The sequence below is a fragment of the Cololabis saira genome, chromosome 4 (genome assembly GCF_033807715.1).
Source record: "Cololabis saira isolate AMF1-May2022 chromosome 4, fColSai1.1, whole genome shotgun sequence".
NCBI classification, from domain to species: Eukaryota; Metazoa; Chordata; class Actinopteri; order Beloniformes; family Belonidae; genus Cololabis; species Cololabis saira.
The window spans coordinates 10,061,563-10,085,706 of NC_084590.1; the positions used below are offsets into that span (position 1 = coordinate 10,061,563).

Below are 24,144 nucleotides of genomic sequence, written 5' to 3' on the forward strand. Positions count from 1 at the left end.
AACTTGACTGGAGAACATCAAAACAGTTATTTAATGTTAGGAGTTTGTACACATGTTGAAAAACAGCTTTTTCTATGATTTTACTAAGAAAGGGGAGGTTTTATACGGGCCTATAGGTGTTCATAAGTGACCTCTCTAGACTGGCACCGAGGAACAATACCTGAAAGCTGAGACTTATTGAAAATGTCTGAAAGCCCTGAGGCCATACAATGTGCAACACTCTTAAAAAACCCTGTTGCCAGAGTATCAAGGCAGCAAGTGGTGGAATTCAGGTGGTGTATGATGTCAGCCAGGTTCCTATGAGTAATTAGAGAGAATTGTGTCCAGATTTCTCTCATTGGACACAGAGGTGGAATATATCCTGTGTCTACCATTGAAACACTGACTGACTGTCTGATTTTCTCAACTTTGTCGCAGAAATTAGTCTACTCGGTAATGCAGTCAGTCATCGAATTGATGTTTTTTCCATGGAGATCGTCCCAATCTAACACAGTCTCACAGTCACACTCACATGTCAACAGCCCTACTTGAGTTTCTAAATGTTGATGATGATGTGACATGGGTCTTTGGTTTTTAATTTAGAAAAACATTTTATGTGTTGCCAGTTATGGGTTTTCTGGCTCGTTGGTCTAGTAGTATGATTCTCGCTTAGGGTGCGAGAGGTCCCGGGTTCAATTCCCGGACGAGCCCCAGTAAATTGTAGTTTTCCCCTCCAATAAGCAAAACTCATGGGAATTCAACCAGGCAAGTGCTGTGCCAGAAAGTCCCACCCAGTTATTCAACCGGTCTATCAAGGTATTATGGTCAACCATGTCAAATGCAGCACTGTGAGACCACGATTGAAATGTTGCCACTATCCGTATTGGAGCGGATGTCATGACGGATTTATCTAGAACTGTCTCAGTGCTAGGATGTGGAAACTTGACTGGAGAACATCAAAACAGTTATTTAATGTTAGGAGTTTGTACACATGTTGAAAAACAGCTTTTTCTATGATTTTACTATGAAAGGGGAGGTTTTATACGGGCCTATAGGTGTTCATAAGTGACCTCTCTAGACTGGCACCGAGGAACAATACCTGAAAGCTGAGACTTATTGAAAATGTCTGAAAGCCCTGAGGCCATACAATGTGCAACACTCTTACAGTAAAAAACCCTGTTGCCAGAGTATCAAGGCAGCAAGTGGTGGAATTCAGGTGGTGTATGATGTCAGCCAGGTTCCTATGAGTAATTAGAGAGAATTGTGTCCAGATTTCTCTCATTGGACACAGAGGTGGAATATATCCTGTGTCTACCATTGAAACACTGACTGACTGTCTGATTTTCTCAACTTTGTCGCAGAAATTAGTCTACTCGGTAATGCAGTCAGTCATCGAATTGATGTTTTTTCCATGGAGATCGTCCCAATCTAACACAGTCTCACAGTCACACTCACATGTCAACAGCCCTACTTGAGTTTCTAAATGTTGATGATGATGTGACATGGGTCTTTGGTTTTTAATTTAGAAAAACATTTTATGTGTTGCCAGTTATGGGTTTTCTGGCTCGTTGGTCTAGTAGTATGATTCTCGCTTAGGGTGCGAGAGGTCCCGGGTTCAATTCCCGGACGAGCCCCAGTAAATTGTAGTTTTCCCCTCCAATAAGCAAAACTCATGGGAATTCAACCAGGCAAGTGCTGTGCCAGAAAGTCCCACCCAGTTATTCAACCGGTCTATCAAGGTATTATGGTCAACCATGTCAAATGCAGCACTGTGAGACCACGATTGAAATGTTGCCACTATCCGTATTGGAGCGGATGTCATGACGGATTTATCTAGAACTGTCTCAGTGCTAGGATGTGGAAACTTGACTGGAGAACATCAAAACAGTTATTTAATGTTAGGAGTTTGTACACATGTTGAAAAACAGCTTTTTCTATGATTTTACTATGAAAGGGGAGGTTTTATACGGGCCTATAGGTGTTCATAAGTGACCTCTCTAGACTGGCACCGAGGAACAATACCTGAAAGCTGAGACTTATTGAAAATGTCTGAAAGCCCTGAGGCCATACAATGTGCAACACTCTTACAGTAAAAAACCCTGTTGCCAGAGTATCAAGACAGCAAGTGGTGGAATTCAGGTGGTGTATGATGTCAGCCAGGTTCCTATGAGTAATTAGAGAGAATTGTGTCCAGATTTCTCTCATTGGACACAGAGGTGGAATATATCCTGTGTCTACCATTGAAACACTGACTGACTGTCTGATTTTCTCAACTTTGTCGCAGAAATTAGTCTACTCGGTAATGCAGTCAGTCATCGAATTGATGTTTTTTCCATGGAGATCGTCCCAATCTAACACAGTCTCACAGTCACACTCACATGTCAACAGCCCTACTTGAGTTTCTAAATGTTGATGATGATGTGACATGGGTCTTTGGTTTTTAATTTAGAAAAACATTTTATGTGTTGCCAGTTATGGGTTTTCTGGCTCGTTGGTCTAGTAGTATGATTCTCGCTTAGGGTGCGAGAGGTCCCGGGTTCAATTCCCGGACGAGCCCCAGTAAATTGTAGTTTTCCCCTCCAATAAGCAAAACTCATAGGAATTCAACCAGGCAAGTGCTGTGCCAGAAAGTCCCACCCAGTTCTTCAACTGGTCTATCAAGGTATTATGGTCAACCATGTCAAATGCAGGACTGTGAGACCACGATTGAAATGTTGCCACTATCCGTATTGGAGCGGATGTCATGACGGACTTCATCTAGAACTGTCTCAGTGCTAGGATGTGGAAACTTGACTGGAGAACATCAAAACAGTTATTTAATGTTAGGAGTTTGTACACATGTTGAAAAACAGCTTTTTCTATGATTTTACTATGAAAGGGGAGGTTTTATACGGGCCTATAGGTGTTCATAAGTGACCTCTCTAGACTGGCACCGAGGAACAATACCTGAAAGCTGAGACTTATTGAAAATGTCTGAAAGCCCTGAGGCCATACAATGTGCAACACTCTTACAGTAAAAAACCCTGTTGCCAGAGTATCAAGGCAGCAAGTGGTGGAATTCAGGTGGTGTATGATGTCAGCCAGGTTCCTATGAGTAATTAGAGAGAATTGTGTCCAGATTTCTCTCATTGGACACAGAGGTGGAATATATCCTGTGTCTACCATTGAAACACTGACTGACTGTCTGATTTTCTCAACTTTGTCGCAGAAATTAGTCTACTCGGTAATGCAGTCAGTCATCGAATTGATGTTTTTTCCATGGAGATCGTCCCAATCTAACACAGTCTCACAGTCACACTCACATGTCAACAGCCCTACTTGAGTTTCTAAATGTTGATGATGATGTGACATGGGTCTTTGGTTTTTAATTTAGAAAAACATTTTATGTGTTGCCAGTTATGGGTTTTCTGGCTCGTTGGTCTAGTAGTATGATTCTCGCTTAGGGTGCGAGAGGTCCCGGGTTCAATTCCCGGACGAGCCCCAGTAAATTGTAGTTTTCCCCTCCAATAAGCAAAACTCATAGGAATTCAACCAGGCAAGTGCTGTGCCAGAAAGTCCCACCCAGTGCTTCAACTGGTCTATCAAGGTATTATGGTCAACCATGTCAAATGCAGGACTGTGAGACCACGATTGAAATGTTGCCACTATCCGTATTGGAGCGGATGTCATGACGGACTTCATCTAGAACTGTCTCAGTGCTAGGATGTGGAAACTTGACTGGAGAACATCAAAACAGTTATTTAATGTTAGGAGTTTGTACACATGTTGAAAAACAGCTTTTTCTATGATTTTACTAAGAAAGGGGAGGTTTTATACGGGCCTATAGGTGTTCATAAGTGACCTCTCTAGACTGGCACCGAGGAACAATACCTGAAAGCTGAGACTTATTGAAAATGTCTGAAAGCCCTGAGGCCATACAATGTGCAACACTCTTAAAAAACCCTGTTGCCAGAGTATCAAGGCAGCAAGTGGTGGAATTCAGGTGGTGTATGATGTCAGCCAGGTTCCTATGAGTAATTAGAGAGAATTGTGTCCAGATTTCTCTCATTGGACACAGAGGTGGAATATATCCTGTGTCTACCATTGAAACACTGACTGACTGTCTGATTTTCTCAACTTTGTTGCAGAAATTAGTCTACTCGGTAATGCAGTCAGTCATCGAATTGATGTTTTTTCCATGGAGATCGTCCCAATCTAACACAGTCTCACAGTCACACTCACATGTCAACAGCCCTACTTGAGTTTCTAAATGTTGATGATGATGTGACATGGGTCTTTGGTTTTTAATTTAGAAAAACATTTTATGTGTTGCCAGTTATGGGTTTTCTGGCTCGTTGGTCTAGTAGTATGATTCTCGCTTAGGGTGCGAGAGGTCCCGGGTTCAATTCCCGGACGAGCCCCAGTAAATTGTAGTTTTCCCCTCCAATAAGCAAAACTCATGGGAATTCAACCAGGCAAGTGCTGTGCCAGAAAGTCCCACCCAGTTCTTCAACCGGTCTATCAAGGTATTATGGTCAACCATGTCAAATACAGCACTGTGAGACCACGATTGAAATGTTGCCACTATCCGTATTGGAGCGGATGTCATGACGGACTTCATCTAGAACTGTCTCAGTGCTAGGATGTGGAAACTTGACTGGAGAAAATCAAAACAGTTATTTAATGTTAGGAGTTTGTACACATGTTGAAAAACAGCTTTTTCTATGATTTTACTAAGAAAGGGGAGGTTTTATACGGGCTTATAGGTGTTCATAAGTGACCTCTCTAGACTGGCACCGAGGAACAATACCTGAAAGCTGGGACTTATTGAAAATGTCTGAAAGCCCTGAGGCCATACAATGTGCAACACTCTTAAAAAACCCTGTTGTCAGAGTATCAAGGCAGCAAGTGGTGGAATTCAGGTGGTGTATGATGTCAGCCGGGTTCCTATGAGTAATTAGACAGAATTGTGTCCAGATTTCTCTCATTGGACACAGAGGTGGAATATATCCTGTGTCTACCATTGAAACACTGACTGACTGTCTGATTTTCTCAACTTTGTCGCAGAAATTAGTCTACTCGGTAATGCAGTCAGTCATCGAATTGATGTTTTTTCCCTGGAGATCGTCCCAATCTAACACAGTCTCACAGTCACACTCACATGTCAACAGCCCTACTTGAGTTTCTAAATGTTGATGATGTGACATGGGTCTTTGGTTTTTAATTTAGAAAAACATCTCATGTGTTGCCAGTTATGGGTTTTCTGGCTCATTGGTCTAGTAGTATGATTCTCGCTTAGGGTGCGAGAGGTCCCGGGTTCAATTCCCGGACGAGCCCCAGTAAATTGTAGTTTTCCCCTCCAATAAGCAAAACTCATGGGAATTCAACCAGGCAAGTGCTGTGCCAGAAAGTCCCACCCAGTTCTTCAACCGGTCTATCAAGGTATTATGGTCAACCATGTCAAATGCAGCACTGTGAGACCACGATTGAAATGTTGCCACTATCCGTATTGGAGCGGATGTCATGACGGATTTATCTAGAACTGTCTCAGTGCTAGGATGTGGAAACTTGACTGGAGAACATCAAAACAGTTATTTAATGTTAGGAGTTTGTACACATGTTGAAAAACAGCTTTTTCTATGATTTTACTATGAAAGGGGAGGTTTTATACGGGCCTATAGGTGTTCATAAGTGACCTCTCTAGACTGGCACCGAGGAACAATACCTGAAAGCTGAGACTTATTGAAAATGTCTGAAAGCCCTGAGGCCATACAATGTGCAACACTCTTAAAAAACCCTGTTGCCAGAGTATCAAGGCAGCAAGTGGTGGAATTCAGGTGGTGTATGATGTCAGCCAGGTTCCTATGAGTAATTAGAGAGAATTGTGTCCAGATTTCTCTCATTGGACACAGAGGTGGAATATATCCTGTGTCTACCATTGAAACACTGACTGACTGTCTGATTTTCTCAACTTTGTCGCAGAAATTAGTCTACTCGGTAATGCAGTCAGTCATCGAATTGATGTTTTTTCCATGGAGATCGTCCCAATCTAACACAGTCTCACAGTCACACTCACATGTCAACAGCCCTACTTGAGTTTCTAAATGTTGATGATGTGACATGGGTCTTTGGTTTTTAATTTAGAAAAACATTTTATGTGTTGCCAGTTACGGGTTTTCTGGCTCGTTGGTCTAGTAGTATGATTCTCGCTTAGGGTGCGAGAGGTCCCGGGTTCAATTCCCGGACGAGCCCCAGTAAATTGTAGTTTTCCCCTCCAATAAGCAAAACTCATGGGAATTCAACCAGGCAAGTGCTGTGCCAGAAAGTCCCACCCAGTTCTTCAACCGGTCTATCAAGGTATTATGGTCAACCATGTCAAATGCAGCACTGTGAGACCACGATTGAAATGTTGCCACTATCCGTATTGGAGCGGATGTCATGACGGATTTATCTAGAACTGTCTCAGTGCTAGGATGTGGAAACTTGACTGGAGAACATCAAAACAGTTATTTAATGTTAGGAGTTTGTACACATGTTGAAAAACAGCTTTTTCTATGATTTTACTATGAAAGGGGAGGTTTTATACGGGCCTATAGGTGTTCATAAGTGACCTCTCTAGACTGGCACCGAGGAACAATACCTGAAAGCTGAGACTTATTGAAAATGTCTGAAAGCCCTGAGGCCATACAATGTGCAACACTCTTAAAAAACCCTGTTGCCAGAGTATCAAGGCAGCAAGTGGTGGAATTCAGGTGGTGTATGATGTCAGCCAGGTTCCTATGAGTAATTAGAGAGAATTGTGTCCAGATTTCTCTCATTGGACACAGAGGTGGAATATATCCTGTGTCTACCATTGAAACACTGACTGACTGTCTGATTTTCTCAACTTTGTCGCAGAAATTAGTCTACTCGGTAATGCAGTCAGTCATCGAATTGATGTTTTTTCCATGGAGATCGTCCCAATCTAACACAGTCTCACAGTCACACTCACATGTCAACAGCCCTACTTGAGTTTCTAAATGTTGATGATGTGACATGGGTCTTTGGTTTTTAATTTAGAAAAACATCTCATGTGTTGCCAGTTATGGGTTTTCTGGCTCATTGGTCTAGTAGTATGATTCTCGCTTAGGGTGCGAGAGGTCCCGGGTTCAATTCCCGGACGAGCCCCAGTAAATTGTAGTTTTCCCCTCCAATAAGCAAAACTCATGGGAATTCAACCAGGCAAGTGCTGTGCCAGAAAGTCCCACCCAGTTCTTCAACCGGTCTATCAAGGTATTATGGTCAACCATGTCAAATGCAGCACTGTGAGACCACGATTGAAATGTTGCCACTATCCGTATTGGAGCGGATGTCATGACGGATTTATCTAGAACTGTCTCAGTGCTGGGATGTGGAAACTTGACTGGAGAACATCAAAACAGTTATTTAATGTTAGGAGTTTGTACACATGTTGAAAAACAGCTTTTTCTATGATTTTACTAAGAAAGGGGAGGTTTTATACGGGCCTATAGGTGTTCATAAGTGACCTCTCTAGACTGGCACCGAGGAACAATACCTGAAAGCTGAGACTTATTGAAAATGTCTGAAAGCCCTGAGGCCATACAATGTGCAACACTCTTAAAAAACCCTGTTGCCAGAGTATCAAGGCAGCAAGTGGTGGAATTCAGGTGGTGTATGATGTCAGCCAGGTTCCTATGAGTAATTAGAGAGAATTGTGTCCAGATTTCTCTCATTGGACACAGAGGTGGAATATATCCTGTGTCTACCATTGAAACACTGACTGACTGTCTGATTTTCTCAACTTTGTCGCAGAAATTAGTCTACTCGGTAATGCAGTCAGTCATCAAATTGATGTTTTTTCCATGGAGATCGTCCCAATCTAACACAGTCACACTCACATGTCAACAGCCCTACTTGAGTTTCTAAATGTTGATGATGATGTGACATGGGTCTTTGGTTTTTAATTTAGAAAAACATTTTATGTGTTGCCAGTTATGGGTTTTCTGGCTCGTTGGTCTAGTAGTATGATTCTCGCTTAGGGTGCGAGAGGTCCCGGGTTCAATTCCCGGACGAGCCCCAGTAAATTGTAGTTTTCCCCTCCAATAAGCAAAACTCATAGGAATTCAACCAGGCAAGTGCTGTGCCAGAAAGTCCCACCCAGTTCTTCAACCGGTCTATCAAGGTATTATGGTCAACCATGTCAAATGCAGCACTGTGAGACCACGATTGAAATGTTGCCACTATCCGTATTGGAGCGGATGTCATGACGGATTTATCTAGAACTGTCTCAGTGTTGGGATGTGGAAACTTGACTGGAGAACATCAAAACAGTTATTTAATGTTAGGAGTTTGTACACATGTTGAAAAACAGCTTTTTCTATGATTTTACTAAGAAAGGGGAGGTTTTATACAGGCCTATAGGTGTTCATAAGTGACCTCTCTAGACTGGCACCGAGGAACAATACCTGAAAGCTGAGACTTATTGAAAATGTCTGAAAGCCCTGAGGCCATACAATGTGCAACACTCTTAAAAAACCCTGTTGCCAGAGTATCAAGGCAGCAAGTGGTGGAATTCAGGTGGTGTATGATGTCAGCCAGGTTCCTATGAGTAATTAGAGAGAATTGTGTCCAGATTTCTCTCATTGGACACAGAGGTGGAATATATCCTGTGTCTACCATTGAAACACTGACTGACTGTCTGATTTTCTCAACTTTGTCGCAGAAATTAGTCTACTCGGTAATGCAGTCAGTCATCGAATTGATGTTTTTTCCATGGAGATCGTCCCAATCTAACACAGTCTCACAGTCACACTCACATGTCAACAGCCCTACTTGAGTTTCTAAATGTTGATGATGATGTGACATGGGTCTTTGGTTTTTAATTTAGAAAAACATTTTATGTGTTGCCAGTTATGGGTTTTCTGGCTCGTTGGTCTAGTAGTATGATTCTCGCTTAGGGTGCGAGAGGTCCCGGGTTCAATTCCCGGACGAGCCCCAGTAAATTGTAGTTTTCCCCTCCAATAAGCAAAACTCATGGGAATTCAACCAGGCAAGTGCTGTGCCAGAAAGTCCCACCCAGTTCTTCAACCGGTCTATCAAGGTATTATGGTCAACCATGTCAAATGCAGCACTGTGAGACCACGATTGAAATGTTGCCACTATCCGTATTGGAGCGGATGTCATGACGGATTTATCTAGAACTGTCTCAGTGCTAGGATGTGGAAACTTGACTGGAGAACATCAAAACAGTTATTTAATGTTAGGAGTTTGTACACATGTTGAAAAACAGCTTTTTCTATGATTTTACTATGAAAGGGGAGGTTTTATACGGGCCTATAGGTGTTCATAAGTGACCTCTCTAGACTGGCACCGAGGAACAATACCTGAAAGCTGAGACTTATTGAAAATGTCTGAAAGCCCTGAGGCCATACAATGTGCAACACTCTTAAAAAACCCTGTTGCCAGAGTATCAAGGCAGCAAGTGGTGGAATTCAGGTGGTGTATGATGTCAGCCAGGTTCCTATGAGTAATTAGAGAGAATTGTGTCCAGATTTCTCTCATTGGACACAGAGGTGGAATATATCCTGTGTCTACCATTGAAACACTGACTGACTGTCTGATTTTCTCAACTTTGTCGCAGAAATTAGTCTACTCGGTAATGCAGTCAGTCATCGAATTGATGTTTTTTCCATGGAGATCGTCCCAATCTAACACAGTCTCACAGTCACACTCACATGTCAACAGCCCTACTTGAGTTTCTAAATGTTGATGATGATGTGACATGGGTCTTTGGTTTTTAATTTAGAAAAACATTTTATGTGTTGCCAGTTATGGGTTTTCTGGGTCGTTGGTCTAGTAGTATGATTCTCGCTTAGGGTGCGAGAGGTCCCGGGTTCAATTCCCGGACGAGCCCCAGTAAATTGTAGTTTTCCCCTCCAATAAGCAAAACTCATAGGAATTCAACCAGGCAAGTGCTGTGCCAGAAAGTCCCACCCAGTTCTTCAACTGGTCTATCAAGGTATTATGGTCAACCATGTCAAATGCAGGACTGTGAGACCACGATTGAAATGTTGCCACTATCCGTATTGGAGCGGATGTCATGACGGACTTCATCTAGAACTGTCTCAGTGCTAGGATGTGGAAACTTGACTGGAGAACATCAAAACAGTTATTTAATGTTAGGAGTTTGTACACATGTTGAAAAACAGCTTTTTCTATGATTTTACTAAGAAAGGGGAGGTTTTATACGGGCCTATAGGTGTTCATAAGTGACCTCTCTAGACTGGCACCGAGGAACAATACCTGAAAGCTGAGACTTATTGAAAATGTCTGAAAGCCCTGAGGCCATACAATGTGCAACACTCTTAAAAAACCCTGTTGCCAGAGTATCAAGGCAGCAAGTGGTGGAATTCAGGTGGTGTATGATGTCAGCCAGGTTCCTATGAGTAATTAGAGAGAATTGTGTCCAGATTTCTCTCATTGGACACAGAGGTGGAATATATCCTGTGTCTACCATTGAAACACTGACTGACTGTCTGATTTTCTCAACTTTGTTGCAGAAATTAGTCTACTCGGTAATGCAGTCAGTCATCGAATTGATGTTTTTTCCATGGAGATCGTCCCAATCTAACACAGTCTCACAGTCACACTCACATGTCAACAGCCCTACTTGAGTTTCTAAATGTTGATGATGATGTGACATGGGTCTTTGGTTTTTAATTTAGAAAAACATTTTATGTGTTGCCAGTTATGGGTTTTCTGGCTCGTTGGTCTAGTAGTATGATTCTCGCTTAGGGTGCGAGAGGTCCCGGGTTCAATTCCCGGACGAGCCCCAGTAAATTGTAGTTTTCCCCTCCAATAAGCAAAACTCATGGGAATTCAACCAGGCAAGTGCTGTGCCAGAAAGTCCCACCCAGTTCTTCAACCGGTCTATCAAGGTATTATGGTCAACCATGTCAAATACAGCACTGTGAGACCACGATTGAAATGTTGCCACTATCCGTATTGTAGCGGATGTCATGACGGACTTCATCTAGAACTGTCTCAGTGCTAGGATGTGGAAACTTGACTGGAGAAAATCAAAACAGTTATTTAATGTTAGGAGTTTGTACACATGTTGAAAAACAGCTTTTTCTATGATTTTACTAAGAAAGGGGAGGTTTTATACGGGCTTATAGGTGTTCATAAGTGACCTCTCTAGACTGGCACCGAGGAACAATACCTGAAAGCTGGGACTTATTGAAAATGTCTGAAAGCCCTGAGGCCATACAATGTGCAACACTCTTAAAAAACCCTGTTGCCAGAGTATCAAGGCAGCAAGTGGTGGAATTCAGGTGGTGTATGATGTCAGCCAGGTTCCTATGAGTAATTAGAGAGAATTGTGTCCAGATTTCTCTCATTGGACACAGAGGTGGAATATATCCTGTGTCTACCATTGAAACACTGACTGACTGTCTGATTTTCTCAACTTTGTCGCAGAAATTAGTCTACTCGGTAATGCAGTCAGTCATCGAATTGATGTTTTTTCCATGGAGATCGTCCCAATCTAACACAGTCTCACAGTCACACTCACATGTCAACAGCCCTACTTGAGTTTCTAAATGTTGATGATGTGACATGGGTCTTTGGTTTTTAATTTAGAAAAACATCTCATGTGTTGCCAGTTATGGGTTTTCTGGCTCATTGGTCTAGTAGTATGATTCTCGCTTAGGGTGCGAGAGGTCCCGGGTTCAATTCCCGGACGAGCCCCAGTAAATTGTAGTTTTCCCCTCCAATAAGCAAAACTCATGGGAATTCAACCAGGCAAGTGCTGTGCCAGAAAGTCCCACCCAGTTCTTCAACCGGTCTATCAAGGTATTATGGTCAACCATGTCAAATGCAGCACTGTGAGACCACGATTGAAATGTTGCCACTATCCGTATTGGAGCGGATGTCATGACGGATTTATCTAGAACTGTCTCAGTGCTGGGATGTGGAAACTTGACTGGAGAACATCAAAACAGTTATTTAATGTTAGGAGTTTGTACACATGTTGAAAAACAGCTTTTTCTATGATTTTACTAAGAAAGGGGAGGTTTTATACGGGCCTATAGGTGTTCATAAGTGACCTCTCTAGACTGGCACCGAGGAACAATACCTGAAAGCTGAGACTTATTGAAAATGTCTGAAAGCCCTGAGGCCATACAATGTGCAACACTCTTAAAAAACACTGTTGCCAGAGTATCAAGGCAGCAAGTGGTGGAATTCAGGTGGTGTATGATGTCAGCCAGGTTCCTATGAGTAATTAGAGAGAATTGTGTCCAGATTTCTCTCATTGGACACAGAGGTGGAATATATCCTGTGTCTACCATTGAAACACTGACTGACTGTCTGATTTTCTCAACTTTGTCGCAGAAATTAGTCTACTCGGTAATGCAGTCAGTCATCGAATTGATGTTTTTTCCATGGAGATCGTCCCAATCTAACACAGTCTCACAGTCACACTCACATGTCAACAGCCCTACTTGAGTTTCTAAATGTTGATGATGATGTGACATGGGTCTTTGGTTTTTAATTTAGAAAAACATTTTATGTGTTGCCAGTTATGGGTTTTCTGGCTCGTTGGTCTAGTAGTATGATTCTCGCTTAGGGTGCGAGAGGTCCCGGGTTCAATTCCCGGACGAGCCCCAGTAAATTGTAGTTTTCCCCTCCAATAAGCAAAACTCATAGGAATTCAACCAGGCAAGTGCTGTGCCAGAAAGTCCCACCCAGTTCTTCAACCGGTCTATCAAGGTATTATGGTCAACCATGTCAAATGCAGGACTGTGAGACCACGATTGAAATGTTGCCACTATCCGTATTGGAGCGGATGTCATGACGGACTTCATCTAGAACTGTCTCAGTGCTAGGATGTGGAAACTTGACTGGAGAACATCAAAACAGTTATTTAATGTTAGGAGTTTGTACACATGTTGAAAAACAGCTTTTTCTATGATTTTACTAAGAAAGGGGAGGTTTTATACGGGCCTATAGGTGTTCATAAGTGACCTCTCTAGACTGGCACCGAGGAACAATACCTGAAAGCTGAGACTTATTGAAAATGTCTGAAAGCCCTGAGGCCATACAATGTGCAACACTCTTAAAAAACCCTGTTGCCAGAGTATCAAGGCAGCAAGTGGTGGAATTCAGGTGGTGTATGATGTCAGCCAGGTTCCTATGAGTAATTAGAGAGAATTGTGTCCAGATTTCTCTCATTGGACACAGAGGTGGAATATATCCTGTGTCTACCATTGAAACACTGACTGACTGTCTGATTTTCTCAACTTTGTCGCAGAAATTAGTCTACTCGGTAATGCAGTCAGTCATCGAATTGATGTTTATTCCATGGAGATCGTCCCAATCAAACACAGTCTCACAGTCACACTCACATGTCAACAGCCCTACTTGAGTTTCTAAATGTTGATGATGATGTGACATGGGTCTTTGGTTTTTAATTTAGAAAAACCTTTTATGTGTTGCCAGTTACGGGTTTTCTGGCTTGTTGGTCTAGTAGTATGATTCTCACTTAGGGTGCGAGAGGTCCCGGGTTCAATTCCCGGACGAGCCCCAGTAAATTGTAGTTTTCCCCTCCAATAAGCAAAACTCATGGGAATTCAACCAGGCAAGTGCTGTGCCAGAAAGTCCCACCCAGTTCTTCAACCGGTCTATCAAGGTATTATGGTCAACCATGTCAAATGCAGCACTTTGAGACCACGATTGAAATGTTGCCACTATCCGTATTGGAGCGGATGTCATGACGGATTTATGTAGAACTGTCTCAGTGCTGGGATGTGGAAACTTGACTGGAGAACATCAAAACAGTTATTTAATGTTAGGAGTTTGTACACATGTTGAAAAACAGCTTTTTCTATGATTTTACTAAGAAAGGGGAGGTTTTATACGGGCCTATAGGTGTTCATAAGTGACCTCTCTAGACTGGCACCGAGGAACAATACCTGAAAGCTGAGACTTATTGAAAATGTCTGAAAGCCCTGAGGCCATACAATGTGCAACACTCTTAAAAAACCCTGTTGCCAGAGTATCAAGGCAGCAAGTGGTGGAATTCAGGTGGTGTATGATGTCAGCCAGGTTCCTATGAGTAATTAGAGAGAATTGTGTCCAGATTTCTCTCATTGGACACAGAGGTGGAATATATCCTGTGTCTACCATTGAAACACTGACTGACTGTCTGATTTTCTCAACTTTGTCGCAGAAATTAGTCTACTCGGTAATGCAGTCAGTCATCGAATTGATGTTTTTTCCATGGAGATCGTCCCAATCTAACACAGTCTCACAGTCACACTCACATGTCAACAGCCCTACTTGAGTTTCTAAATGTTGATGATGATGTGACATGGGTCTTTGGTTTTTAATTTAGAAAAACATTTTATGTGTTGCCAGTTATGGGTTTTCTGGCTCGTTGGTCTAGTAGTATGATTCTCGCTTAGGGTGCGAGAGGTCCCGGGTTCAATTCCCGGACGAGCCCCAGTAAATTGTAGTTTTCCCCTCCAATAAGCAAAACTCATGGGAATTCAACCAGGCAAGTGCTGTGCCAGAAAGTCCCACCCAGTTATTCAACCGGTCTATCAAGGTATTATGGTCAACCATGTCAAATGCAGCACTGTGAGACCACGATTGAAATGTTGCCACTATCCGTATTGGAGCGGATGTCATGACGGATTTATCTAGAACTGTCTCAGTGCTAGGATGTGGAAACTTGACTGGAGAACATCAAAACAGTTATTTAATGTTAGGAGTTTGTACACATGTTGAAAAACAGCTTTTTCTATGATTTTACTATGAAAGGGGAGGTTTTATACGGGCCTATAGGTGTTCATAAGTGACCTCTCTAGACTGGCACCGAGGAACAATACCTGAAAGCTGAGACTTATTGAAAATGTCTGAAAGCCCTGAGGCCATACAATGTGCAACACTCTTACAGTAAAAAACCCTGTTGCCAGAGTATCAAGGCAGCAAGTGGTGGAATTCAGGTGGTGTATGATGTCAGCCAGGTTCCTATGAGTAATTAGAGAGAATTGTGTCCAGATTTCTCTCATTGGACACAGAGGTGGAATATATCCTGTGTCTACCATTGAAACACTGACTGACTGTCTGATTTTCTCAACTTTGTCGCAGAAATTAGTCTACTCGGTAATGCAGTCAGTCATCGAATTGATGTTTTTTCCATGGAGATCGTCCCAATCTAACACAGTCTCACAGTCACACTCACATGTCAACAGCCCTACTTGAGTTTCTAAATGTTGATGATGATGTGACATGGGTCTTTGGTTTTTAATTTAGAAAAACATTTTATGTGTTGCCAGTTATGGGTTTTCTGGCTCGTTGGTCTAGTAGTATGATTCTCGCTTAGGGTGCGAGAGGTCCCGGGTTCAATTCCCGGACGAGCCCCAGTAAATTGTAGTTTTCCCCTCCAATAAGCAAAACTCATGGGAATTCAACCAGGCAAGTGCTGTGCCAGAAAGTCCCACCCAGTTATTCAACCGGTCTATCAAGGTATTATGGTCAACCATGTCAAATGCAGCACTGTGAGACCACGATTGAAATGTTGCCACTATCCGTATTGGAGCGGATGTCATGACGGATTTATCTAGAACTGTCTCAGTGCTAGGATGTGGAAACTTGACTGGAGAACATCAAAACAGTTATTTAATGTTAGGAGTTTGTACACATGTTGAAAAACAGCTTTTTCTATGATTTTACTATGAAAGGGGAGGTTTTATACGGGCCTATAGGTGTTCATAAGTGACCTCTCTAGACTGGCACCGAGGAACAATACCTGAAAGCTGAGACTTATTGAAAATGTCTGAAAGCCCTGAGGCCATACAATGTGCAACACTCTTACAGTAAAAAACCCTGTTGCCAGAGTATCAAGGCAGCAAGTGGTGGAATTCAGGTGGTGTATGATGTCAGCCAGGTTCCTATGAGTAATTAGAGAGAATTGTGTCCAGATTTCTCTCATTGGACACAGAGGTGGAATATATCCTGTGTCTACCATTGAAACACTGACTGACTGTCTGATTTTCTCAACTTTGTCGCAGAAATTAGTCTACTCGGTAATGCAGTCAGTCATCGAATTGATGTTTTTTCCATGGAGATCGTCCCAATCTAACACAGTCTCACAGTCACACTCACATGTCAACAGCCCTACTTGAGTTTCTAAATGTTGATGATGTGACATGGGTCTTTGGTTTTTAATTTAGAAAAACATCTCATGTGTTGCCAGTTATGGGTTTTCTGGCTCATTGGTCTAGTAGTATGATTCTCGCTTAGGGTGCGAGAGGTCCCGGGTTCAATTCCCGGACGAGCCCCAGTAAATTGTAGTTTTCCCCTCCAATAAGCAAAACTCATGGGAATTCAACCAGGCAAGTGCTGTGCCAGAAAGTCCCACCCAGTTCTTCAACCGGTCTATCAAGGTATTATGGTCAACCATGTCAAATGCAGCACTGTGAGACCACGATTGAAATGTTGCCACTATCCGTATTGGAGCGGATGTCATGACGGATTTATCTAGAACTGTCTCAGTGCTGGGATGTGGAAACTTGACTGGAGAACATCAAAACAGTTATTTAATGTTAGGAGTTTGTACACATGTTGAAAAACAGCTTTTTCTATGATTTTACTAAGAAAGGGGAGGTTTTATACGGGCCTATAGGTGTTCATAAGTGACCTCTCTAGACTGGCACCGAGGAACAATACCTGAAAGCTGAGACTTATTGAAAATGTCTGAAAGCCCTGAGGCCATACAATGTGCAACACTCTTAAAAAACCCTGTTGCCAGAGTATCAAGGCAGCAAGTGGTGGAATTCAGGTGGTGTATGATGTCAGCCAGGTTCCTATGAGTAATTAGAGAGAATTGTGTCCAGATTTCTCTCATTGGACACAGAGGTGGAATATATCCTGTGTCTACCATTGAAACACTGACTGACTGTCTGATTTTCTCAACTTTGTCGCAGAAATTAGTCTACTCGGTAATGCAGTCAGTCATCGAATTGATGTTTTTTCCATGGAGATCGTCCCAATCTAACACAGTCTCACAGTCACACTCACATGTCAACAGCCCTACTTGAGTTTCTAAATGTTGATGATGATGTGACATGGGTCTTTGGTTTTTAATTTAGAAAAACATTTTATGTGTTGCCAGTTATGGGTTTTCTGGCTCGTTGGTCTAGTAGTATGATTCTCGCTTAGGGTGCGAGAGGTCCCGGGTTCAATTCCCGGACGAGCCCCAGTAAATTGTAGTTTTCCCCTCCAATAAGCAAAACTCATAGGAATTCAACCAGGCAAGTGCTGTGCCAGAAAGTCCCACCCAGTTCTTCAACCGGTCTATCAAGGTATTATGGTCAACCATGTCAAATGCAGGACTGTGAGACCACGATTGAAATGTTGCCACTATCCGTATTGGAGCGGATGTCATGACGGACTTCATCTAGAACTGTCTCAGTGCTAGGATGTGGAAACTTGACTGGAGAACATCAAAACAGTTATTTAATGTTAGGAGTTTGTACACATGTTGAAAAACAGCTTTTTCTATGATTTTACTAAGAAAGGGGAGGTTTTATACGGGCCTATAGGTGTTCATAAGTGACCTCTCTAGACTGGCACCGAGGAACAATACCTGAAAGCTGAGACTTATTGAAAATGTCTGAAAGCCCTGAGGCCATACAATGTGCAACACTCTTAAAAAACCCTGTTGCCAGAGTATCAAGGCAGCAAGTGGTGGAATTCAGGTGGTGTATGATGTCAGCCAGGTTCCTATGAGTAATTAGAGAGAATTGTGTCCAGATTTCTCTCATTGGACACAGAGGTGGAATATATCCTGTGTCTACCATTGAAACACTGACTGACTGTCTGATTTTCTCAACTTTGTCGCAGAAATTAGTCTACTCGGTAATGCAGTCAGTCATCGAATTGATGTTTATTCCATGGAGATCGTCCCAATCAAACACAGTCTCACAGTCACACTCACATGTCAACAGCCCTACTTGAGTTTCTAAATGTTGATGATGATGTGACATGGGTCTTTGGTTTTTAATTTAGAAAAACCTTTTATGTGTTGCCAGTTACGGGTTTTCTGGCTTGTTGGTCTAGTAGTATGATTCTCACTTAGGGTGCGAGAGGTCCCGGGTTCAATTCCCGGACGAGCCCCAGTAAATTGTAGTTTTCCCCTCCAATAAGCAAAACTCATGGGAATTCAACCAGGCAAGTGCTGTGCCAGAAAGTCCCACCCAGTTCTTCAACCGGTCTATCAAGGTATTATGGTCAACCATGTCAAATGCAGCACTTTGAGACCACGATTGAAATGTTGCCACTATCCGTATTGGAGCGGATGTCATGACGGATTTATGTAGAACTGTCTCAGTGCTGGGATGTGGAAACTTGACTGGAGAACATCAAAACAGTTATTTAATGTTAGGAGTTTGTACACATGTTGAAAAACAGCTTTTTCTATGATTTTACTAAGAAAGGGGAGGTTTTATACGGGCCTATAGGTGTTCATAAGTGACCTCTCTAGACTGGCACCGAGGAACAATACCTGAAAGCTGAGACTTATTGAAAATGTCTGAAAGCCCTGAGGCCATACAATGTGCAACACTCTTAAAAAACCCTGTTGCCAGAGTATCAAGGCAGCAAGTGGTGGAATTCAGGTGGTGTATGATGTCAGCCAGGTTCCTATGAGTAATTAGAGAGAATTGTGTCCAGATTTCTCTCATTGGACACAGAGGTGGAATATATCCTGTGTCTACCATTGAAACACTGACTGACTGTCTGATTTTCTCAACTTTGTCGCAGAAATTAGTCTACTCGGTAATGCAGTCAGTCATCGAATTGATGTTTTTTCCATGGAGATCGTCCCAATCTAACACAGTCTCACAGTCACACTCACATGTCAACAGCCCTACTTGAGTTTCTAAATGTTGATGATGATGTGACATGGGTCTTTGGTTTTTAATTTAGAAAAACATTTTATGTGTTGCCAGTTATGGGTTTTCTGGCTCGTTGGTCTAGTAGTATGATTCTCGCTTAGGGTGCGAGAGGTCCCGGGTTCAATTCCCGGACGAGCCCCAGTAAATTGTAGTTTTCCCCTCCAATAAGCAAAACTCATGGGAATTCAACCAGGCAAGTGCTGTGCCAGAAAGTCCCACCCAGTTATTCAACCAGTCTATCAAGGTATTATGGTCAACCATGTCAAATGCAGCACTGTGAGACCACGATTGAAATGTTGCCACTATCCGTATTGGAGCGGATGTCATGACGGATTTATCTAGAACTGTCTCAGTGCTAGGATGTGGAAACTTGACTGGAGAACATCAAAACAGTTATTTAATGTTAGGAGTTTGTACACATGTTGAAAAACAGCTTTTTCTATGATTTTACTATGAAAGGGGAGGTTTTATACGGGCCTATAGGTGTTCATAAGTGACCTCTCTAGACTGGCACCGAGGAACAATACCTGAAAGCTGAGACTTATTGAAAATGTCTGAAAGCCCTGAGGCCATACAATGTGCAACACTCTTACAGTAAAAAACCCTGTTGCCAGAGTATCAAGGCAGCAAGTGGTGGAATTCAGGTGGTGTATGATGTCAGCCAGGTTCCTATGAGTAATTAGAGAGAATTGTGTCCAGATTTCTCTCATTGGACACAGAGGTGGAATATATCCTGTGTCTACCATTGAAACACTGACTGACTGTCTGATTTTCTCAACTTTGTCGCAGAAATTAGTCTACTCGGTAATGCAGTCAGTCATCGAATTGATGTTTTTTCCATGGAGATCGTCCCAATCTAACACAGTCTCACAGTCACACTCACATGTCAACAGCCCTACTTGAGTTTCTAAATGTTGATGATGATGTGACATGGGTCTTTGGTTTTTAATTTAGAAAAACATTTTATGTGTTGCCAGTTATGGGTTTTCTGGCTCGTTGGTCTAGTAGTATGATTCTCGCTTAGGGTGCGAGAGGTCCCGGGTTCAATTCCCGGACGAGCCCCAGTAAATTGTAGTTTTCCCCTCCAATAAGCAAAACTCATGGGAATTCAACCAGGCAAGTGCTGTGCCAGAAAGTCCCACCCAGTTATTCAACCGGTCTATCAAGGTATTATGGTCAACCATGTCAAATGCAGCACTGTGAGACCACGATTGAAATGTTGCCACTATCCGTATTGGAGCGGATGTCATGACGGATTTATCTAGAACTGTCTCAGTGCTAGGATGTGGAAACTTGACTGGAGAACATCAAAACAGTTATTTAATGTTAGGAGTTTGTACACATGTTGAAAAACAGCTTTTTCTATGATTTTACTATGAAAGGGGAGGTTTTATACGGGCCTATAGGTGTTCATAAGTGACCTCTCTAGACTGGCACCGAGGAACAATACCTGAAAGCTGAGACTTATTGAAAATGTCTGAAAGCCCTGAGGCCATACAATGTGCAACACTCTTACAGTAAAAAACCCTGTTGCCAGAGTATCAAGGCAGCAAGTGGTGGAATTCAGGTGGTGTATGATGTCAGCCAGGTTCCTATGAGTAATTAGAGAGAATTGTGTCCAGATTTCTCTCATTGGACACAGAGGTGGAATATATCCTGTGTCTACCATTGAAACACTGACTGACTGTCTGATTTTCTCAACTTTGTCGCAGAAATTAGTCTACTCGGTAATGCAGTCAGTCATCGAATTGATGTTTTTTCCATGGAGATCGTCCCAATCTAACACAGTCTCACAGTCACACTCACATGTCAACAGCCCTACTTGAGTTTCTAAATGTTGATGATGATGTGACATGGGTCTTTGGTTTTTAATTTAGAAAAACATTTTATGTGTTGCCAGTTATGGGTTTTCTGGCTCGTTGGTCTAGTAGTATGATTCTCGCTTAGGGTGCGAGAGGTCCCGGGTTCAATTCCCGGACGAGCCCCAGTAAATTGTAGTTTTCCCCTCCAATAAGCAAAACTCATAGGAATTCAACCAGGCAAGTGCTGTGCCAGAAAGTCCCACCCAGTTCTTCAACTGGTCTATCAAGGTATTATGGTCAACCATGTCAAATGCAGGACTGTGAGACCACGATTGAAATGTTGCCACTATCCGTATTGGAGCGGATGTCATGACGGACTTCATCTAGAACTGTCTCAGTGCTAGGATGTGGAAACTTGACTGGAGAACATCAAAACAGTTATTTAATGTTAGGAGTTTGTACACATGTTGAAAAACAGCTTTTTCTATGATTTTACTATGAAAGGGGAGGTTTTATACGGGCCTATAGGTGTTCATAAGTGACCTCTCTAGACTGGCACCGAGGAACAATACCTGAAAGCTGAGACTTATTGAAAATGTCTGAAAGCCCTGAGGCCATACAATGTGCAACACTCTTACAGTAAAAAACCCTGTTGCCAGAGTATCAAGGCAGCAAGTGGTGGAATTCAGGTGGTGTATGATGTCAGCCAGGTTCCTATGAGTAATTAGAGAGAATTGTGTCCAGATTTCTCTCATTGGACACAGAGGTGGAATATATCCTGTGTCTACCATTGAAACACTGACTGACTGTCTGATTTTCTCAACTTTGTCGCAGAAATTAGTCTACTCGGTAATGCAGTCAGTCATCGAATTGATGTTTTTTCCATGGAGATCGTCCCAATCTAACACAGTCTCACAGTCACACTCACATGTCAACAGCCCTACTTGAGTTTCTAAATGTTGATGATGATGTGACATGGGTCTTTGGTTTTTAATTTAGAAAAACATTTTATGTGTTGCCAGTTATGGGTTTTCTGGCTCGTTGGTCTAGTAGTATGATTCTCGCTTAGGGTGCGAGAGGTCCCGGGTTCAATTCCCGGACGAGCCCCAGTAAATTGTAGTTTTCCCCTCCAATAAGCAAAACTCATAGGAATTCAACCAGGCAAGTGCTGTGCCAGAAAGTCCCACCCAGTTCTTCAACTGGTCTATCAAGGTATTATGGTCAACCATGTCAAATGCAGGACTGTGAGACCACGATTGAAATGTTGCCACTATCCGTATTGGAGCGGATGTCATGACGGACTTCATCTAGAACTGTCTCAGTGCTAGGATGTGGAAACTTGACTGGAGAACATCAAAACAGTTATTTAATGTTAGGAGTTTGTACACATGTTGAAAAACAGCTTTTTCTATGATTTTACTAAGAAAGGGGAGGTTTTATACGGGCCTATAGGTGTTCATAAGTGACCTCTCTAGACTGGCACCGAGGAACAATACCTGAAAGCTGAGACTTATTGAAAATGTCTGAAAGCCCTGAGGCCATACAATGTGCAACACTCTTAAAAAACCCTGTTGCCAGAGTATCAAGGCAGCAAGTGGTGGAATTCAGGTGGTGTATGATGTCAGCCAGGTTCCTATGAGTAATTAGAGAGAATTGTGTCCAGATTTCTCTCATTGGACACAGAGGTGGAATATATCCTGTGTCTACCATTGAAACACTGACTGACTGTCTGATTTTCTCAACTTTGTTGCAGAAATTAGTCTACTCGGTAATGCAGTCAGTCATCGAATTGATGTTTTTTCCATGGAGATCGTCCCAATCTAACACAGTCTCACAGTCACACTCACATGTCAACAGCCCTACTTGAGTTTCTAAATGTTGATGATGATGTGACATGGGTCTTTGGTTTTTAATTTAGAAAAACATTTTATGTGTTGCCAGTTATGGGTTTTCTGGCTCGTTGGTCTAGTAGTATGATTCTCGCTTAGGGTGCGAGAGGTCCCGGGTTCAATTCCCGGACGAGCCCCAGTAAATTGTAGTTTTCCCCTCCAATAAGCAAAACTCATGGGAATTCAACCAGGCAAGTGCTGTGCCAGAAAGTCCCACCCAGTTCTTCAACCGGTCTATCAAAGTATTATGGTCAACCAGGTCAAATACAGCACTGTGAGACCACGATTGAAATGTTGCCACTATCCGTATTGGAGCGGATGTCATGACGGACTTCATCTAGAACTGTCTCAGTGCTAGGATGTGGAAACTTGACTGGAGAAAATCAAAACAGTTATTTAATGTTAGGAGTTTGTACACATGTTGAAAAACAGCTTTTTCTATGATTTTACTAAGAAAGGGGAGGTTTTATACGGGCTTATAGGTGTTCATAAGTGACCTCTCTAGACTGGCACCGAGGAACAATACCTGAAAGCTGGGACTTATTGAAAATGTCTGAAAGCCCTGAGGCCATACAATGTGCAACACTCTTAAAAAACCCTGTTGTCAGAGTATCAAGGCAGCAAGTGGTGGAATTCAGGTGGTGTATGATGTCAGCCGGGTTCCTATGAGTAATTAGACAGAATTGTGTCCAGATTTCTCTCATTGGACACAGAGGTGGAATATATCCTGTGTCTACCATTGAAACACTGACTGACTGTCTGATTTTCTCAACTTTGTCGCAGAAATTAGTCTACTCGGTAATGCAGTCAGTCATCGAATTGATGTTTTTTCCATGGAGATCGTCCCAATCTAACACAGTCTCACAGTCACACTCACATGTCAACAGCCCTACTTGAGTTTCTAAATGTTGATGATGTGACATGGGTCTTTGGTTTTTAATTTAGAAAAACATCTCATGTGTTGCCAGTTATGGGTTTTCTGGCTCATTGGTCTAGTAGTATGATTCTCGCTTAGGGTGCGAGAGGTCCCGGGTTCAATTCCCGGACGAGCCCCAGTAAATTGTAGTTTTCCCCTCCAATAAGCAAAACTCATGGGAATTCAACCAGGCAAGTGCTGTGCCAGAAAGTCCCACCCAGTTCTTCAACCGGTCTATCAAGGTATTATGGTCAACCATGTCAAATGCAGCACTGTGAGACCACGATTGAAATGTTGCCACTATCCGTATTGGAGCGGATGTCATGACGGATTTATCTAGAACTGTCTCAGTGCTAGGATGTGGAAACTTGACTGGAGAACATCAAAACAGTTATTTAATGTTAGGAGTTTGTACACATGTTGAAAAACAGCTTTTTCTATGATTTTACTATGAAAGGGGAGGTTTTATACGGGCCTATAGGTGTTCATAAGTGACCTCTCTAGACTGGCACCGAGGAACAATACCTGAAAGCTGAGACTTATTGAAAATGTCTGAAAGCCCTGAGGCCATACAATGTGCAACACTCTTAAAAAACCCTGTTGCCAGAGTATCAAGG

General features: G+C 42.4%; 18 non-coding genes across 18 annotated transcripts; all 18 read left to right on the plus strand.

Moving 5' to 3' along the window:
- The first annotated feature begins 618 nt into the window (after window positions 1-618).
- trnap-agg (transfer RNA proline (anticodon AGG)) lies at window positions 619-690 on the plus strand. Its single transcript has one exon. It is a non-coding gene; the product is annotated as a tRNA-Pro (tRNA).
- An 851-nt stretch (window positions 691-1,541) lies between these two features.
- trnap-agg (transfer RNA proline (anticodon AGG)) lies at window positions 1,542-1,613 on the plus strand. Its single transcript has one exon. It is a non-coding gene; the product is annotated as a tRNA-Pro (tRNA).
- An 851-nt stretch (window positions 1,614-2,464) lies between these two features.
- On the plus strand, window positions 2,465-2,536 carry trnap-agg (transfer RNA proline (anticodon AGG)). Its single transcript has one exon. It is a non-coding gene; the product is annotated as a tRNA-Pro (tRNA).
- An 852-nt stretch (window positions 2,537-3,388) lies between these two features.
- On the plus strand, window positions 3,389-3,460 carry trnap-agg (transfer RNA proline (anticodon AGG)). Its single transcript has one exon. It is a non-coding gene; the product is annotated as a tRNA-Pro (tRNA).
- An 847-nt stretch (window positions 3,461-4,307) lies between these two features.
- Window positions 4,308-4,379, plus strand: trnap-agg (transfer RNA proline (anticodon AGG)). The gene has a single exon. It is a non-coding gene; the product is annotated as a tRNA-Pro (tRNA).
- Window positions 4,380-6,138: 1,759 nt separating this feature from the next.
- Window positions 6,139-6,210, plus strand: trnap-agg (transfer RNA proline (anticodon AGG)). Its single transcript has one exon. It is a non-coding gene; the product is annotated as a tRNA-Pro (tRNA).
- A 1,753-nt stretch (window positions 6,211-7,963) lies between these two features.
- On the plus strand, window positions 7,964-8,035 carry trnap-agg (transfer RNA proline (anticodon AGG)). The gene has a single exon. It is a non-coding gene; the product is annotated as a tRNA-Pro (tRNA).
- Window positions 8,036-8,881: 846 nt separating this feature from the next.
- On the plus strand, window positions 8,882-8,953 carry trnap-agg (transfer RNA proline (anticodon AGG)). The gene has a single exon. It is a non-coding gene; the product is annotated as a tRNA-Pro (tRNA).
- Window positions 8,954-10,718: 1,765 nt separating this feature from the next.
- On the plus strand, window positions 10,719-10,790 carry trnap-agg (transfer RNA proline (anticodon AGG)). The gene has a single exon. It is a non-coding gene; the product is annotated as a tRNA-Pro (tRNA).
- Window positions 10,791-12,552: 1,762 nt separating this feature from the next.
- Window positions 12,553-12,624, plus strand: trnap-agg (transfer RNA proline (anticodon AGG)). Its single transcript has one exon. It is a non-coding gene; the product is annotated as a tRNA-Pro (tRNA).
- A 1,765-nt stretch (window positions 12,625-14,389) lies between these two features.
- Window positions 14,390-14,461, plus strand: trnap-agg (transfer RNA proline (anticodon AGG)). Its single transcript has one exon. It is a non-coding gene; the product is annotated as a tRNA-Pro (tRNA).
- An 851-nt stretch (window positions 14,462-15,312) lies between these two features.
- trnap-agg (transfer RNA proline (anticodon AGG)) lies at window positions 15,313-15,384 on the plus strand. The gene has a single exon. It is a non-coding gene; the product is annotated as a tRNA-Pro (tRNA).
- Window positions 15,385-17,150: 1,766 nt separating this feature from the next.
- Window positions 17,151-17,222, plus strand: trnap-agg (transfer RNA proline (anticodon AGG)). The gene has a single exon. It is a non-coding gene; the product is annotated as a tRNA-Pro (tRNA).
- Window positions 17,223-18,987: 1,765 nt separating this feature from the next.
- On the plus strand, window positions 18,988-19,059 carry trnap-agg (transfer RNA proline (anticodon AGG)). The gene has a single exon. It is a non-coding gene; the product is annotated as a tRNA-Pro (tRNA).
- An 851-nt stretch (window positions 19,060-19,910) lies between these two features.
- trnap-agg (transfer RNA proline (anticodon AGG)) lies at window positions 19,911-19,982 on the plus strand. Its single transcript has one exon. It is a non-coding gene; the product is annotated as a tRNA-Pro (tRNA).
- An 851-nt stretch (window positions 19,983-20,833) lies between these two features.
- Window positions 20,834-20,905, plus strand: trnap-agg (transfer RNA proline (anticodon AGG)). Its single transcript has one exon. It is a non-coding gene; the product is annotated as a tRNA-Pro (tRNA).
- Window positions 20,906-21,757: 852 nt separating this feature from the next.
- Window positions 21,758-21,829, plus strand: trnap-agg (transfer RNA proline (anticodon AGG)). The gene has a single exon. It is a non-coding gene; the product is annotated as a tRNA-Pro (tRNA).
- An 847-nt stretch (window positions 21,830-22,676) lies between these two features.
- Window positions 22,677-22,748, plus strand: trnap-agg (transfer RNA proline (anticodon AGG)). The gene has a single exon. It is a non-coding gene; the product is annotated as a tRNA-Pro (tRNA).
- The last annotated feature ends 1,396 nt before the right edge of the window (window positions 22,749-24,144 follow it).